This window comes from Cucurbita moschata, unplaced genomic scaffold (genome assembly GCF_002738365.1).
Source record: "Cucurbita moschata cultivar Rifu unplaced genomic scaffold, Cmos_1.0 Cmo_Scf00001, whole genome shotgun sequence".
In the NCBI taxonomy this organism is placed as follows: Eukaryota; Viridiplantae; Streptophyta; class Magnoliopsida; order Cucurbitales; family Cucurbitaceae; genus Cucurbita; species Cucurbita moschata.
Genome location: NW_019268517.1, coordinates 4411623 through 4429990, shown reverse-complemented (window position 1 = coordinate 4429990; position 18368 = coordinate 4411623). Strand labels below are relative to the sequence as shown.

The window sequence follows — 18368 nt, the reverse complement described above, 5'->3', positions numbered from 1 at the left end:
TTTTGAAACCTTGGTTATTCTCTAAGGGTCATAGTACCATGGTTCTTGATTCTTGGTTCTTATCCTTAGAACTTGGATCTTGATCCATATTCTAGTCCTTGATCTTCATCTTGTTCTTGTTACTTTCTAGGTTCTTGTTATGTTCTTGATTCGTTCTCCAAGACACAACCCCTAGGATTTACGGTACTAGTCATGAACTTGACAACCTGTGTTCAAGGCTTCATGCATTCCAAGCGATACAGTCCTTAACCTATATCCAAGACTTCATGCGTTTCAAGTGACGTAGTCTGAACCTGCATCTTAGGGCGTGCTCTTCGATACGGTCTGAAAACCTATGCCAAAAACTTCATGCGTTCCAAGCGGCATAGTCTTAAAACCTACTCTCAAGGCTTCATGCATTCCAAGTAGCGTAGCTTTAAGTCATGAACATGTTGTACCGTGGGAGGTCTTAGGAGGTTCTTGATTCGTGGCTAAGATAACTTACTCTCTTCTAATTTCATCGTGGCCCTAGATTACTCCCCATGATAGACCACAAAGATCATGTGATCAGTGCATACATGAACATGGCATCCTGCAAATCTTTGGATAACCATAACATGGTGCAGGGCATCTCATCTAGGTGGGGCAAACATGAGGCAAAAAATGACATCCTACAATGAAAACATGGTGCATGGTATCCCACCTCAAAGAGGAAAACATGGGCCTCTAAAAGCATCGCGTGGTGGGAGGTCATAGGTCACAATTGGACATGATTAGAGTAGCATTTTGAGTTTTTGAGTTTGGGGACTTTGATCCCTTACCCTTGAGTGGTACCTAGCATTCTTCTTACTTTGGTAGTTATGGTGTATACATGGAATTGTTTCTGGTTCTCAATCTTTTAAGTTTCTAAGGTTCATAATTCCTTAAAGCATAAGTTGTAACGTGCATTTATAAATTTATGGACCCATCACAGCAACAAAGTTATTCTAGAAGGTCATAGAGTCATTGTAATACCCAAAAAAAAAAAAAAAAAAGGTCGGTTAAAGCCCAAGGGGCAAAATGGACATTTTACCCCTCAGCCCATTATAGGGGTCTTGAGGGTTCTCCACAGAATTCCTGCAAAAGAAAGAAGTGTGAGAGAGAAGGATTGAGAGAAAGTTTGAGAGAGAAAACTAAATAGCCGGAGTTTTCGTCGGAGAGTCACCGACGGAATCAATTCCCTACTAAGACCTACACTCTGGAGTCCTTCTTGGAGTGAAATAAGAACTCGTGTTGTTGAGATTTCCTCCTCTTTCGTCAAGAACAGAAAGAAAACCCGCAAGGTAAGATTTCGAACTATACTTTTCAGATCTAAGATCTTTGTTCGGGAGTAAAGTGTTTAACTTTACTACCTTCATCCAGGGAAGATCCGCCACTGATTTTGGTGAGAAAATCGAACGAAACATCGAGATCTGAGAATCTTTCCAAGAACTGTAAGAATGTTACCAGACCTCTTTCCGACGCTCATAACTCATCGTATGACTAAGTAAAAATCAAGAAAAAAATATTGACACGTAGGTTGAAGTATGATCTAAAACTTTGTTGAAGAAACCATTACTGTTTGGATTAAGAATCGAGAGATAGAAAATGAAAAGTACCTTGGAAAACTAATGGGAAACCTTGCTTTTCTACTAGGAGGAGAAAGAAGCCGTCGGCGTGCCACGTGTCAACTGGCTAGAGGACCGCGTGCGCCAACCACCTTCGGACACGCGTCGAACGCCGCCTAGGAAAACGTGACTCTAGCCTCCCTGCGACACGCGTCCCCGGCAACGCAACTCAACCCACATCCCTCGACTGAACCGGTACCCGCGCAGCGAACTGAACCGAACCGACGACCCGCGGTCCACCCGAACTACTGTTTTCGAACCGAACCGGTGACCCGCGACTATAGAAAACCCTAGGCGTGTGACACTCGCGCGTGGAATCTGCGAGTGGTTGCACCCTAGCGTATGGCTAGCGCGTGGAAGCGCGTGTAAGCTTATTTTTTACCGTTCGACTTCTTTTTTCCCTATTTTCCTCCTGATTCCAATCCTAACTCCATTTTATATGAAATAGGACCTAATTGAGGAAAATCCCTGCCTTTTGATACACCAATTGTGTGGAAACGCTGCGTTAGGGCACGCATCATCCAAGTAAGTCACCACACGGAATTTTAGGAAGTAATACTTGTAGGAATCGCTTGGAATGCATGCATGCTAGTTTAATTGTCTTAGGTTATAGTTTTCCGTTATTGATCGTAGGCAATTGATTTTTAAAAGCAAGATGTATGGTATGGATTATTATGTTGTATGATTATTATGAGAATTACCTGAGTACTGCTGTTATGCTTTAAGTTTCCGCTTGTTATGTATATGTATATTTTCATGCTAAAAGGAGGATGGAAAATTGTGAACTCTGCACTCCGAGAGTTAATGGATGTTATCGCCCCGTTGAGCTTGTATGTTTACTTTGCATGAAACATGTTTGATGACTTTGGATGATATTTATGTACGTACTCAATTAGTTTTCATGACTCGCATTTATGATTAAGTTTAGGAATTCTTGGTTAGAGTAAGAAGACACTAAGGTATAGACCTAATCCTTTCCCTAATAGAGCAACAGACCACCACAGCATACGAAGCCTCACTAGAGTACCCTTAGGCTACTGGTGTGTGATTGGTGTCATAGCTTCGTGGGGGACCAGAGGGTTCCTGATCAGAATCCGACTGCTCTTAGCCGTTTTAGCATGGAAAACGTGTGGCCACGTCATATAGACCATTTAGCTGGATGGGTTAAGGGGGGTAGCTCTCCCCGACAAGGGAGACTGTGATGGGCCTAGGGGGTTGTAGCTCACTTCCTAGGTAAGTTACCAGATAGTCTCAGAGTCATGTCGAGGTAGCTACTCGTAGGGCACCAGTCATTACACAAGTCAACATAAGGGAGCTCTTAAGAATCTTCAAACGAAAGGACAAAGGATCAAGAAATCGCGAGGGGCAAGTTCCAAGGTGTTAAAACGAAAACCAGATGTCTTAAAGCTAAAGTAGAGTCCGTGGGGGTTTGTTAAGATTAGGATGCGATAAGAGCCTACAAGTAGGAGGCTTACTGAGTATAATTTTTATACTCATTCTTGCTATACCTTTTTTTTTCAAGTACGTGAGGCGTCGAGTCAAGAGAGGGTGCATTAATCGATGTGGGTTGTCACAGAGGAAGCGTGTCCCGAGGCATCAGTCTAGTTTTACTAAATAGTACACTTTGTCTTTCATGTTTCCCTTCTTGTTTTTACCTAGACACATGTCTTTTAGTAATGAAACATTTTTCTTACGAAATAAATGAAATACTTCTGAAATTATGTTTTCCTTGAATTTCTCGCATGCACACTACATGTCATAGTCATTGTTAGTCACGGCTTGAGGTTATTTATTTCGAGTCGTGACAAAATTTGGTATTGGAGCACCAGGACATAGGTCCTGTAGACACTTAGGTTAGAGAGTCGTATCCTCTGTGACGCGCCCATCAATCACATGCCACTCGCAACCAGTCAGTCTCACAAATTTGAATTGCGAAATTAAGAGATAAGATATTAAGTAGAAAATTTTTCTTGACCGTTCTCTTTGTATTGTACTGCACATTTCCTAGAGTTTGAACCTTGAACTAAATGTAACCGCAAATTCTTTATTATGGTAGCTAAATGGCACCTAAGAGGAGTAGAACCTATCTCGGGACTGGACCTAGAAGGGGAAGAAGAAGAGTCGCACAGGACACTGATGTCCCGTCACCTGAGGCAGAACAACCTGTACCTGAACCTCAAGAGGAGGTTGATGAAATACCCCAATTGTTTGAATGTCCTATACCACGGGCACCAAGGTCAGGAATGAGTCAAAAGAAAGCAGTGACTCAAGAATTACCAGACGCAGACTCTACTGCTCCTCCTCCTGAAGCGGTCCCACCAATGCCCACCAATAACGTGGATGTTCCACCTAGGCCGCCAACAACTAACCTCACTACAGATGTACTACAGTCATTTATGTTAACCTCTATGGAAAACCAGGCTCAAATGGCTCAGTTTATGCTAACATTGGTGGCTAACTAGGCTACAATGCAACAGGCAATACAACAAGCAACGCTGCAACAGACAACATTGCAAACAGCAATGCAACAGGCAGTGATGCAACAGACAGTTTTGCTGGGGAACAGAGACTCTGGAACTATGACCATAGAGGCTCGTTATCTTAAGGACTTCCAGAGGTAAACACCGCCTTCCTTTGAAAGTGGCAAAATTGATCCCATTGTAGCAGAAAATTGGCCCGAGGCTGTGGAAAAAGCCTTCTTTTACATGAACTGTCCGCTGGAATATCAGGTTCATTGCGGAACGTATATGTTGGAAGGAGAGGCTCATTTATGGTGGAAGGGTGCTAAGAAAATGATTGCACCGCTTGGGGAGCCTATTTCTTGGTGTCAGTTCAAAGAGGCCTACCTCCGCAAATACTATCGAGTCGCTGCTAGAATGAAGCTGCAAGCAGCATTTCATGAACTCAAACAGGGTGACCTATCTGTGGAGGATTATGATCAGGAATTCAATAGATTGGTTAGATTCTCCCCTGTATATGTTAGTATTGAAGAGCTTAAGGCTGAACGTTTTATCGCCGACCTAAGGGAGAGCATTAGAGGTTATGTGGCATCACAGTCATCCACAGACTATATAGCAGCTCTCAAGATGGCTACCCTCATTGATGCGCCTCGTACTGACAGATTACAAGCAGGGCTAGCCCAAAAAACCCAAATCGCAGTCCAGGGAAAATAGATAAATCAGAACTATCCCAGGACTGGCAGACCACCTCATGGTGGTGCTGTCAATCGCGGGAGAGCCCTAGTACAGAATAGGACTAATTGCCCTTAGTGTCAGCACCCTCACAAGGGGGAATGTCGTGCTGGAACTAATGCATGTTTTAGTTATGGCCAAACAGGGCACTATTCAACGAACTGAACTCAAACGAGAGATTAGAACACTAATCGACCTACAATACAAAATCAAAGGGGCTGAGGTGCCCAACAGCAGCATGGGCGAACTGTAGCACATGCAACCACAGGTAGGCAGGCCGACGCACCTGACGCAATCGTTACAAGTACACTACTCGTCTTTGGTCATTTGGCTTTTGTACTCTTTGATTCGGGTTTTACACACTCGTTTATGTCTGAGGAATTTATTGACTTAGCGCACCTAGAAAAAGAACCTTTAGAGACCATTCTATCAGTATCCACCCCTGCTCACGAGTTATTAATGGCTACTCATAGAGTTAAGGGAGGTAGTGTGACAGTGTCGGGTCGTGTCATAGAAGCTGTGTTAATAGTATTAAACATGCAAGACTTTGATGTCATTTTGGGGATGGATTGGCTAGGCGAGAATCGCGCTCTAATAAATTGTGAAACTTGAATAGTTACTCTCAAACTCCCGTCAAGGGATAGTTTTACATATAAGGGAGCCACTTCCAAAAGAACCCTAAGCATCATAACTGCACTAAAGGCTAGAAAGATGATCCACGGTGGTGCAAGCGCATTTTTAGCCAGTGTGACCCTTGATCACAGTAATGAACAGACACTCAAGTCAGTACACATCGTCAGGAAATTCATTGATATTTTTCCTGAGGATTTGCCAAGTTTGCCCCTATTAGAAAGTTGACTTCGGGATCGACCTAGAACCAGGAATTGCGCCGATCTCCAAGGCACCCTACAGAATGGCACCTACGGAACTTAGGGAATTGAAGGAACAGTTACAGGAGCTATTGGATAAGGGTTTCATACGACCCAGTGTATCGCCCTAGGGAGCCCTTGTTCTGTTTGTCAAGAAGAAGGATGGATCCCTACGCCTGTGTATAGACTATAGAGAACTGAATAAGGTCACCATAAAGAATAAGTACCCCCTCCCGAGGATCAACGACTTGTTTGATCAATTGCAGGCAGCAACGGTATTCTCTAAAATTGACTTGAGGTCAGGATATCATTAATTGAGAATAAGAGAAGAAGATACACCCAAAACAGCTTTCAGAAGTCACTATGGACATTATGAATTTCTCGTCATGTCCTTTGGACTTACCAATGCACCAGCCATCTTCATGAAACTAATGAATAGGGTGTTTAAGGAATTCTTAGACACTTTTTTTATAGTGTTTATTGATGACATTCTGGTGTACTCTAAGTCAGAAGCAGAGCACGAAGGGCATTTGAGACAAGTTCTGACCGTACTGAGAACACAGCGACTGTACACCAAGTTTTCCAAGTGTGAGTTTTGGCTGTCTGAGGTAGCGTTTTTGGGTCATGTGATGTCAAGTAGAGGACTCACAGTGGACCCAGCTAAGATAGAGGCGTGATGAAGTGGCGAAGACCGACCACAGTCACTAAAGTACGGAGTTTTCTAGGACTAGCTGGTTATTACAGAAGGTTCGTCCAGGATTTCTCCAAGATAACTTCGGTGCTAACTCAGTTAACTAAGAAAGGCAAGCCTTTTGTGTGGACATCAGCTTGCGAACAAAGCTTCCAGGAACTCAAGGAGAGGTTGGTGACAGCACCAGTCCTCATAGTTCCAGATGGTTCAGGGAATCTAGTGGTGTATAGCGAAACATCGGGAAAAGGTTTAGGATGCGTGCTCATGCAGAAGGGTAAAGTGATAGCTTACGCTTCTAGACAACTGAAGGATAATGAACGAAATTATCCCACTCATGACCTCGAGTTAGCAGCAGTGGTGTTTGCACTGAAAACGTGGCTACATTATCTGTATGGAGAGAAAATCCAAGTATTCACTGATCACAAGAGTCTCAAGTACCTATTTATGCAGAAGGAACTTAACATGAGGCAGAGGAGATGGTTGGAATTAGTAAAGGATTATGACATCGAGATCTTGTATCATCAGGGAAAGGCCAATGTCGTGGCGGATGCATTGAGAAGAAAGGCGGTTCATACTTCCGCGATGATCACTAAGCAGGTGAGAATACAGGATGAGATGAAGAGGGCTGGAATCGATGTTGTAATCAAAGGTGGTACTGCTCACATAACACAAATGACCATGCAACCCACCTTTTGAAAACGAATTATTGACGCTCAGAGATCTGATGAACACCTTGGGAAATTGTGGAATCAGACAGAGACTGAAAGACTAGTGGGGTACTCAATCTCTTCAGATGGGAGTCTGCTGTGGAAAAATCGCCAATGTGTTCCCCGTGACAAGAAAATTCTGAAGGATATTATGACAGAAGCTCACGATACTTCTTACACGTTCCACCCTGGAAGTACAAAGATGTATCAAGATCTTAAGGGATGTTATTTGTGGCCAGGGATGAGAAAGAAGATAGCAGATTTTGTAAGCCGATGCTTGACTTGTCAGCAGGTGAAGGCCGTGAGACAGCGCCCAGCAGGACTGCTACAACCCTTAAAGGTCCCTCAGTGGAAATGGGAAGCAGTTTGCATGGATTTTATCTCGGGCTTGCCCAAGACCAAGCTGAGCTTCAACGTAATCTGTGTAGTCGTTGATAGACTTACCAAAATGGCTCACTTCATCTCAGGCAAAACCACTTATCGTGTGGATCGATGGGCTCAGCTGTATATCAGAGAGATAGTACGCCTGCATGGTGTACCGGTGTCTATAGTATTTGATCGAGACACTAGGTTCACCTCTCAATTTTGGAAAAGCCTCCAAAAAGTATTGGGGACTCGGCTAAGGTTTAGTACAACATTCCATCCTCAAACGGACTGACAGACCGAAAGACTGAACCAAATCTTAAAAGATATGTTGCGAGCCTGTGTCATGGATTTCGCTGGGTGCTGGGATGAACATCTACCACTGATATAGTTTGCTTACAATAATAGTTATCAAGCGACCATCCAGATGGCCCCTTTTGAGGCGCTTTATGGGCGTAGGTGTCGAACACCGGTATTTTGGGAAGAAGTAGGCACGCAACAACTACTGGGACTAGAGTTGGTTCAGGTCACCAACGCAGCAGTACAGAAAATTAAGCAAAGAATCCTCACTGCACAGAGCCGATAGAAGAGCTACGCAGATTTGCGTAGAAGGGACCTCAAGTTCGAGGTGGGTGACCATGCGTTCTTGAAGGTAGCTCCTATGAGGGGGGTGATGAGGTTTGGAAAGAAGGGGAAGTCAAGCCCAAGGTTTATAGGCCCTTTCGAGATTCTAGAGAGAGTTGGGGCCGTGGCTTATAAGATTTCTCTACCACCAAACTTGTCGCCGTTCACAACGTGTTCCACGTGTCTATGCTGCGAAAGTACACCCTAGACCCTACTCATGTGATTGAACACGAAACCCTTCCTCTTCGGGAAGATCTGTCCTACAAGGAAAGGCCCAGCAAAATTCTGGCTCAAGACACTAGGCGATTACGCAACAAAGTTATGCCCTTGGTGAAAGTTGCATGGGGTAACCATCGAAACGAGGAGGCAACCTGGGAACAAGAGGATGATGTAAGGAGAGCCTATCCCGAACTCTTCCAAGAGATATCAACTTTCGGGGAAGAAAGTTTCAACGAGGGGAGAATTTGTAATACTATAAAAAATAAATAAATAAAAAAGTCGGTTAAAGCCCAAGGGGCAAAATGGACATTAAAAAAAAATCGGTTAAAGCCCAAGGGGCAAAATGGACATTTTACCCCTCTGCCCATTATAGGGGTCTTGAGGGTTCACAAAATTCCTGCAAAAGAAAGAAGTGTGAGAGAGAAGGATTGAGAGAAATTTTGAGAGAGAAAACTGAATAGCCGGAGTTTTCGTCAGAGAGTCACCGATGGAATCAATTCCCTACTAAGACCTACACTCTGGAGTCCTTCTTGGAGTGAAGTAAGAACTCGTGTTGTTGAGATTTTCTCCTCTTTTGTCAAGATCAGAAAGAAAACCCGCAAGGTAAGATTTCGAACTATACTTTTCAGATCTAAGATCTTTGTTTGGGAGTAGAGTGTTTAACTTTACTACCTTCATCCAGGGAAGATCCGCCACTGATTTTGGTGAGAAAATTGGACGAAACGTCGAGATCTGAGAATCTTTCCAAGAACGGTAAGAATGTTACCAGACTCTTTCTGACGCTCATAACTCATCGTATGACTAAGTAAAAATCAAGAAAAAAATATTGACACGTAGGTTGAAGTATGATCTAAAACTTTGTTGAAGAAACCATTACTGTTTGGATTAAGAATCGAGAGATAGAAAATGGAAAGTACCTCAGAAAACTAATGGGAAACCTTGCTTTTCTGCTAGGAGGAGAGAGAAGTCGTCGACGTGCCACGTGTCAACTGGCTAGAGGACCGCGTGCGCCAACCACCTTCGGACATGCGTCGAACGCCGCCTGGGAAAACGTGACTCCGGCCTCCCTGCGACGCGCGTCCCCGGCAACGCAACCCGGCCCACATCCCTCGGCTGACCCGGTACCCGCGCAGCGAACCGAACCGAACCGAACCAATGACCCGCGGTCCACCCGAACCACTATTTTCAAACCAAACCGATGACCTGCAACTGTAGAAAACCCTAGGCGAGTGATACTCGCGCGTGGAATCTGCAAGTGGTTGCACCCCAGCGTGTGGCTGGCGTGTGGAAGTGCGTGTAAGCTTATTTTTTACCGTTAGACTTCTGTTTTCCCTATTTTTCTTCTGATTCCAATCCTAACTCCATTTTATATGAAATAGGACCTAATTGAGGAAAATTCCTACCTTTTGATATGCCAATTGTGTGGAAACGCTGCGTTAGGGCACGCATCATCCAAGTAAGTCATCACACGGAATTTTAGGAAGTAATACTTGTAGGAATCGCTTGGAATGCATGCATGCATGCTAGTTTAATTGTCTTAGGTCATAGTTTTCCATTATTGATCGTAGGTAATTGATTTTTAAAAGCAAGATGTATGGTATGGATTATTATGTGGTATGATTATTATGAAAATTACCTGAGTACTGCTGTTATGCTTTAGGTTTCCGCTTGTTATGTATATGTATATTTTCATGCTAAAAGGAGGATGGAAAATTGTGAACTCTGCGCTCCGAGAGTTAATGGATGTTATCGCCCCATTGAGCTTGTATGTTTACTTTGCATGAAACATGTTTGATGACTTTGGATTATAGTTATGTGCGTACTCAATTAGTTTTCATGACTCGCATTTATGATTAAGTCTAGGAATTCTTAGTTAGAGTAAGAAGACACTACGGTATAGACCTAATCCTTTCCCTAGTAGAGCAACAGACCACCACAGCATACGAAGCCTCACTAGAGTACCTTTAGGCTACTGGTGTGTGATTGGTGTCATAGCTTCGTGGGGGACCAGGGGGTTCCTGATCAGAATCCGACTGCTCTTAGTCGTTTTAGCATGGAAAACGTGTGGCCACGTCGTATAGACCATTTAGCTGGATGGGTTAAAGGGGGTAGCTCTCCCCGACCAGGGGGACTGTGATGGGCCTAGGGGGTTGTAGCTCACTTCCTAGGTAAGTTACCATATAGTCTCAGAGTCATGCCGAGGTAGCTACTCGTAGGGCACCAGTCATTACACAAGTCAGCATAAGGGAGCTCTTAAGAATCTTCAAACGAAAGGACAAAGGATCAAGAAATCGCGAGGGGCAAGTTCCAAGGTGTTAAAACGAAAACCAGATGTCTTAAAGCTAAAGTAGAGTTCGTGGGGGTTTATTAAGATTAGGATGCGATAAGAGCCTACAAGTAGGAGGCTTACTGAATATAATTTTTATACTCATTCTTGCTATACCTTTTTTTTTTCAAGTACGTGAGGCTTCGAGTCAAGAGAGGGCGCGTTGATCAATGTGGGTTGTCACAGAGGAAGCGTGTCCTGAGGCAACAGTCTAGTTTTACTAAATAGTACACTTTGTCTTTCATGTTTCCCTTCTTGTTTTTACCTAGACACATGTCTTTTAGTAATGAAACATTTTTCTTACGAAATAAATGAAATACTTTTGAAATTATGTTTTCCTTGAATTTCTCGCTTGCACACTACATGTCATAGTCATTGTTAGTCACGGCTTGAGGTTATTTATTTCGGGTCGTGACAGTCATGATGAATTCTGGTGAGGGTTCTAGAAGAATCTTGAGGTGTTTCTTGTGTCCTAACTTGGTTTAAGTTCCAAACTTAGTCTACTCAACTTGGAATCTCAAACATATCTTCATGTCCTTAAGAATAGACCTTATAGAAAGTAATAGATCATTGAAGCACGTATAGACCTTGAAATATCATAAATAGTCCTAGAGGCATTCTGGTAATATGAAATTTTTATGGAAAAATCCATAATTGTTCTAAAAAAATTTCATTTCTTGTTGGTCATATTACCTTGAAATTCCTTCTAGATATAAGGAATTAAAAAATGAAGAAAAAAATTGTTTAAAAATTGAAAAAAATGACATTTTCATCCTTTTGACTTACCTTTTTTTTTTCCAATCATTCTTCAAAATTCTTAAATCCTTAAAATTAAATTTTCTTTGGGTCTTTTGGGTCTAACATGGGTAGCTTATTCTTGTGGAGTTGATTTCCTTCATTTTTTGTTGTTACACAATGCCTCGAAAGAACCCGAATAGATAGATGTTTGGGATGCTCTAATGTTATGAACAACAAATGGGTCTGTCCTCGATGACATGACCGAGTGAACTTTGATGGCCGACAACACTCTGTGACTTAGGATGGCGTCAAGACACATAGGCCATGTTAATTGGGAACCAAGATGATGTTGGATGTGATGATGCACATGAGCGACCTTGGTCCCAAGTAAAGGCAAGGTTGAGTCGAATGACTTGGTCTAGTGTAGAGGCAAGTTGGTCGGTCGTAGATGGTTGAACGTGCACGCGTAGGTGGTGTGTGTGACTGAACAAGCTTGGATTTTGTTCAAGTGATGTTCGGTTGGCGAAGATAAATCTTACCTAAGGTTCGACGAAGTCACAAAGTCGATTGAAAAATGAATATGGGGCCTGAGTTTTCCTTATGGCTGGTCGTGAGAGTGTCAAGATCATGGTGCCACACGATTGAAAAAGTAGGATCGTGACACTAAGCATAGGAGACCTCAACCGATCTGACTCGTAACCCATCAAATGTATTTTATTCCATTTTTTAGTTTATTTCACAAATATTTTCATTAATATTTTTTAACAATACGATTCATCTTTAAAAAAAATGTTTTAAAAATATTTTTATAGTTAATTTTAGATGGAAATTATTATTACTTTGTTTTATACCATTGAACTTTTAAAGTGTTTCAATGATATGCATAAATTTTAAAAAGTTTCATCAATACCAATTTTTTTTTTTTTTAATTTTAAAAATAGTCTTATTTTTAATAACATGTTTAAAGTATCTATAAAATTTTAAGAGTAGCATTACCATTTCTAACATTTATTTTTTAAAAAAATTATATTGTTAATATATGGACAAAACCTATTTATCTACATTTTATAGATCATTCCAAACTTTTTTTTTTTTTTAATTTAAGAGTACTAATGTTAATGCTAATTTTGAAAGTTCATGAATACTTTTTAAATATGGTACTGATAGGTCTTTTCATATAGTAATGGTAAAGGTACTTTGGAACTTTTAAAAAAAGTTTTAGAGTATTGATATAACTTTTGAAAGATCAAGTATATTTTTAAAACACTTTTGAAAGTTAAAAGATTATTTTTTAAATCATCTTGAAAGTTTAAGTGTATATTTGAAACAATGTATTAACAATTTTCATCTACAACGGACAATAAGGGTTACAAATTGATAAGACAATTCGAATCATCAACCCCACGATTCAAGGTTTTTAGGGAGGAACTACACTTGAATCAAAGAAATTAACCCCTCTATCTATTTGAAACAAAATATTAACTGTTTCTATTTACAACCGAAGATGAAGATATTTTTTATTTATTTATTTTTTTTAAGCTTAAGAGCTTTATAAAGGTATTTTTTTTATAGAAAAAGCGGAAAGTTCACGTGTATTTTTATTAATTTTTTTTTAATTTAGTCTTTAATATTTTAAAATTATGAAATTTATCTTTAATAGACTTCATCCATATAGTACTTTTGTGTCCTTGTTTGCTAACTATTCTTGTAGGCAAACTCTATGAGATGTAGGTGCTCCTCCCATGAAGTTCATGGCACATGCCCCAATATGTTCTCTAGGATCTAATTCAATTGCTTGGCTTATCCTTCAGTTTAAGGGTGAAAGGTCTTATTGACCTTCAACTACGTCCCAAGTGCCTTCTACAAATTCTTTCAAAGTCGAGATGTGAACCTCGCATCTTGGTTTGACACTATTAAAACTGGTATTTCGTAGAGTCGAATGGTCTTTTCCATTCATAATTGAACCTACTTCTCTACTGAGTATGTTGTCTTGCCGGATGAAATGGGCCAACTTAGTTAATCTGTCGATGATGACCCATATAGTAATGAACCTTTTCTTTGTCTTTAGTAACTCCAATATAGTCTATAGTGACATATTCACACTTTCGTTGGGCACACTTACGGGTTGCAATAGTCTTAAAGGTCCATGTCTTGGTGCCTTGATCTTCTAGCAAGTCAAGCATCGACTTACATATTCTGCAATGACTCATTCCATTCCTTTCTCAATTAAAGTCCTGTTACATTTGGGTGCTTTATAAGTTGAGGGTATAGGGTGAGTCAAGAGCCTTAGTCAATAATTCCTTTAAAACTTCTTTAAGGTTTTTAAAGCATCAAACCAACAAGACCCACATAGAACCAATGAGCCAATGATTGATGAGGGCATCCCAACTTATATGCCGAAAGCATAATGACTTAGATAGATCAAAGAAATTAGGAAATGGAAGCTAAGCGCCCCTAGAACCCTGAGAAAACTCTGATAGTTGACTTACAATCTTGGGATAGAAGTGAGATTCGGAAATGGACATACGAGCTAGAGAGAACTTAATTGACTCAAGCTATGCAATTGGCTAATTCTAGGTCAAGAATAGAACAAATATTCCTAAGAAACATTAAATATTAAATAAGAGAAGATTGGATGAGATTATACTAGTAGGTTGCATATTGAATATTTTTGTACTTATTCTTGCCTTATACAAGCCGTTGAGAGAACTATTAGATCTGTCTCTTATGTTGTCTTTTGTTTAAATTTTTATTTTTTGGACTTCGAAATAATTTACAAACATTTTTATATTAGCTCCCACGAATTTATTTTGTAAGTTTTAAATGTAAGAATAATAGTGTTTCAATTTCTTCCATTTTGTCACCCGTTTTAAGCATGAAAACTTTTATGGTTTTTTTTTTTTTTTTTTTACTCTTTACATAGACTTTATATAAAGTCTATGATTTTAAGGGGTTCTTATACTAATATTTATTAATTATTATTCAACAAAAAAAAGTTAATTTTTTTTTGACCTTTTAATAAGAAAAAAAATGCTTTATTCCTCAAACCAAAGTGGTTGGGTCATTTGGTAATTCAACAAAGAATTTGAAGAGGACTGGTCTATAAAAATACAGCTAATTGTATTATGGATGAAATCAGTCTATCTACATCTCATAGAACCCTCCAAACTCGTTAATTTAATCTTTAATGTTTTAAAATTACAAAATTTATCTTTAATAAATTTTAAGAATCTTAATTAGGTCCCTTTGTTAAAAAAAAAAAAAACAAGTTTTGTAACTAAAAGTTGGAGTGCCATTTAAATATTATTTTATTTACATATTTGGGAATATGAACATGGTAGTGTTTTTGGGTTACTTTATTCACTTCTTCTAATATGTCAATAAATTATGTCCACATGTCTAAATATATTTATTTACAAATAATTTAATAATATATTATCTGACATTCATTTTCAAAATTGAAGCGGGTAAATATTAAAAAATAAATGGTTAATTAAGTTCCTTTAAAATAATGAGGATTAAATGGAAAAACATGTCTAAGGACTCAAAACATATACTAACTAATAATATTTGTAACAAAATATATTATTTATGCCTACAGAGAATGTGAAAAAGAAATAAAAAAATTAAATCTGAGACAAAATGAATCAAAGAAAATGGAATCGCCCACCGTGGGGTTCGAACCCACGACCACAAGGTTAAGAGCCTTGCGCTCTACCAACTGAGCTAGACGGGCTTATTTGCCAAACTTAACTTTTATTTTTTATTATCCACTTTTGGTAATGATGTTAGTACCTATTGTGCAGTACTTGTGTCCAATGTCATTTTTATTCTTTATTTATTTTTTTTTCTAACAATTTATAGTTCAATATTTATATCACAGGTAGGTTTAGACATTGCTTTACTAATATATATTAGATACCACATACGAGTTTAACGATATCAATTGAAGAAGAAGAGTATAAATTCGGTGTCAAAATCTTAAACTTATATGTATGAATACATAATAAACTTAATCTTTTTTGACACCGTGACAAAGAAACCATTGTTATCTTGATAACAACAATCGTGTAATTTCAAACTAGAAAGAAAAACAAAACATTATTTTGAAACTAAAAATGTGCTATCCAGATATGTAAATATAAACCTTATAACTTCTTAGAAGGAACTATCCATTACCGTCCTGAGTAGCATTTACAAAAATAAAAAACGAAAAAGTAAACCTTATAACTTTTTAGAAGCGAGCATTACAAGAAGGCTTTCAAACCAATTTAACATGTTTTTTTTTACACCTCTTTCTTTCATTGCTTAATAAGCAATACAGCTCCTCTCACAAATATTTGTTGGCTCTGTTCTAACCTCTTAATGTTTCTGAAGATGAATGTGTGTGCAAAAATTCAAAATGTGACAGAGAAAAGTAATATTTAAAAATTGTCTTGTGACATCCCATATCAGTTGGAGCGGAGAACGAAATATTTTTTATAAGGGTGTGGAAACTTCTCTTTAGCCGACGGAAACAATCCTTATAAGGGGTGTAGAAACCTTGAAACATTTTTTATAAGAGTGTAAAAACCTCTCCGTATAAGACACGTTTTAAAAACTTTGAAGAAAAACTTGACACAAAAGTTTTTCAACGGGGAGAAGATAATTTCTAAAAAAGACCCGCTAAAAAAGGGAGTATGATGGGGGCTATTATGAAATTTTAATAAAAAAAAAGGGGTTAAAATGGTGGCAAGACTTTAAACAGGGGATGCCCCGGTTAGAATTTGGTTTGATTCTCCACATAGCTTAAGCTCTCAACCAATTGTAAGGACTCATTGTCGATGATGTGAGTCGGGTTTGCTACAAATTGGCAGACCATGGACACATAAAACACTTCATTGGGACTTGGGTGTTAAAAATATCAATCATGGAAGGATATAAACATGCTTGTAAGAGTCATTGTGTTAAGAATGAGATAGAAAATATAATTGGGAAGGTGTATATTATCATTGATATTGATATTCTTTAAATAGGAATACAAGCCCGTACAAATGAGGAAAATATAAAATAATTAAATACTAGAATAAAATAAAATATACTATAAATTAAATCATAAATAAAGAATATTATGATATAATATCTGAGATATATTCTATAAATAATATATACTCTAGATATTATATCTCAATACTCCCCCTCAAGTTGGAGAGTGTATGTCAATCACACCCAACTTGTCTTTCAAAAAATAAAATTGATGTCTTCCCAAAGCTTCAGTGAAAATATCTGTCAATTGCATTTTAGTCGAAACATAACACGGTTTGATGATTCCAGCTTGTAATTTTTCTCGAACTATATGACAATCTATTTCAATGTGTTTCGTACGTTCGTGAAAAACTGGATTGGCTGCTATGTGTAATGCTGCTTGATTATCACAGTACAATAATGTTGGTTCGGACAGTGAAACTTTCAAGTCTTGGAGAATGTATCTTAACCAAGTTAACTCTAAACAAGTATTTGCCATAGCTCGATACTCGGCTTCTGCTGATGATCTGGACACATTGGTTTGTTTTTTTTTACTTCCAAGAAATAATTGAGTTTCCAAGGAAAATGCAGAACCTAGAAATAGACCGTCTAGAAGTTCGACAACCACCCCAGCCTGAATCGCAATATGCTTGTAATCTCAAGTTATTTTCAGATGGTAGTAGAAGTCCTTGACCAGGAATATCTTTGATGTATCTCAGAACTCGAAGAGTTGCCTCCCAATGTGGTTTTCTTGGTTCATGCATAAATTGACTAAGCATACGAACTGAATACAATATGTCAGGCCTAGTAACGGTTAAATATATTAATCTGCCAACCAACCGTCTGTATTTACTTAGATCATTCAACTTTTCTCCTTCTGTTGAATAAAGTTTCAGATTTTGTTCCATAGGAAATTTTTCTGGACGTGCTCCCGTAAGACCTGTGTCTTGAAGAATGTCTAGAGCATACTTCCTTTGAGACATAAAGATTCCTTTTCTAGACCTAGAAAATTCAATACCTAGGAAATATTTCAAATTCCCTAAATCTTTGATAAGAAATTTCTCGAGTAAACTGGTCTTGAGATGTTGAATTTCTTTGAGATCATTGCCTGTCAACAGAATATCATCAACATAGATAAGAGCTGCAGTGAAAGAAGTACCTTTACTCTTAGTAAATAAAGAGTAATCTGCTTTGGACTGAGTGTAGCTTGCATTTTGTATAGTGGTAGAGAATATGGAGAACCAATTGCGAGAAGCCTGTTTTAAACCATAAAGAGATTTATGGAGCCGACATACTGTATTCTCCCCCTGTCGGCGAATACCTGGTGGTAAAGACATATAGACTTCCTCGTCTAGATTACCATGGAGAAAGGCATTTTGAACATCTAACTGATGAGTGAACCAGTTTCGAGCAGCGGCAATAGTGAGTAAGCAACGAAGTGTAGTAAGTTTCGCTGTAGGAGAAAATGTCTCTTTGTAATCAACACCTTCAACCTGAGTGTATCCCTTTGCTACCAGTCGAGCTTTATAACGTTCAACAGAACCATCAGAGTTGTATTTAATCTTGTTCACCCAACGACAGCCAATAGGTTTATGGCCAGGTGGTAGAGGAACGAGAGACCAAGCATGATTACGTTCCAAAGCTGCAATTTCATCATTCATAGCCTGCTGCCATAGTGGATTGCCAACTGCCTCATCATAGGTTTTAGGTTCTGTCTAGGCTGTAATCAAAGCTAGAAAAGCACGTTGAGTAGGAGAAAAACGAGAGAGTGAAAGGCAATGATGAAGGGGATACCTGGTGCCAGTGTTGGGACTTGAGCTAGAGGTTAAATGATTGGCTCCCGAAGACATCTCGTAATTATTATAATAAGCTGGAGGTTGTTTGGTACGAGTAGAACGTCGGAGTGGAACTGATGTATCAGGTGGGATAAGATCAGATTTAGTGGGTGAATCTGGTGAATCTGGAACTGATGAATTTGGAGAAGGAATAGGAGGCAGAGGAGACGGCGAAG

General features: G+C 39.2%; 1 long non-coding RNA gene and 1 other non-coding gene across 2 annotated transcripts; one reads left to right on the top strand and one right to left on the bottom strand.

The window, feature by feature from the left end:
- Positions 1 to 1133: 1133 nt before the first annotated feature.
- LOC111447287 lies at positions 1134 to 1608 on the top strand. Its single transcript, XR_002711239.1, has 2 exons — positions 1134 to 1301; positions 1381 to 1608. It is a non-coding gene; the product is annotated as an uncharacterized LOC111447287 (long non-coding RNA).
- A 13408-nt stretch (positions 1609 to 15016) lies between these two features.
- On the bottom strand, positions 15017 to 15089 carry TRNAK-CUU. Its single transcript has one exon. It is a non-coding gene; the product is annotated as a tRNA-Lys (tRNA).
- Positions 15090 to 18368: the final 3279 nt, after the last annotated feature.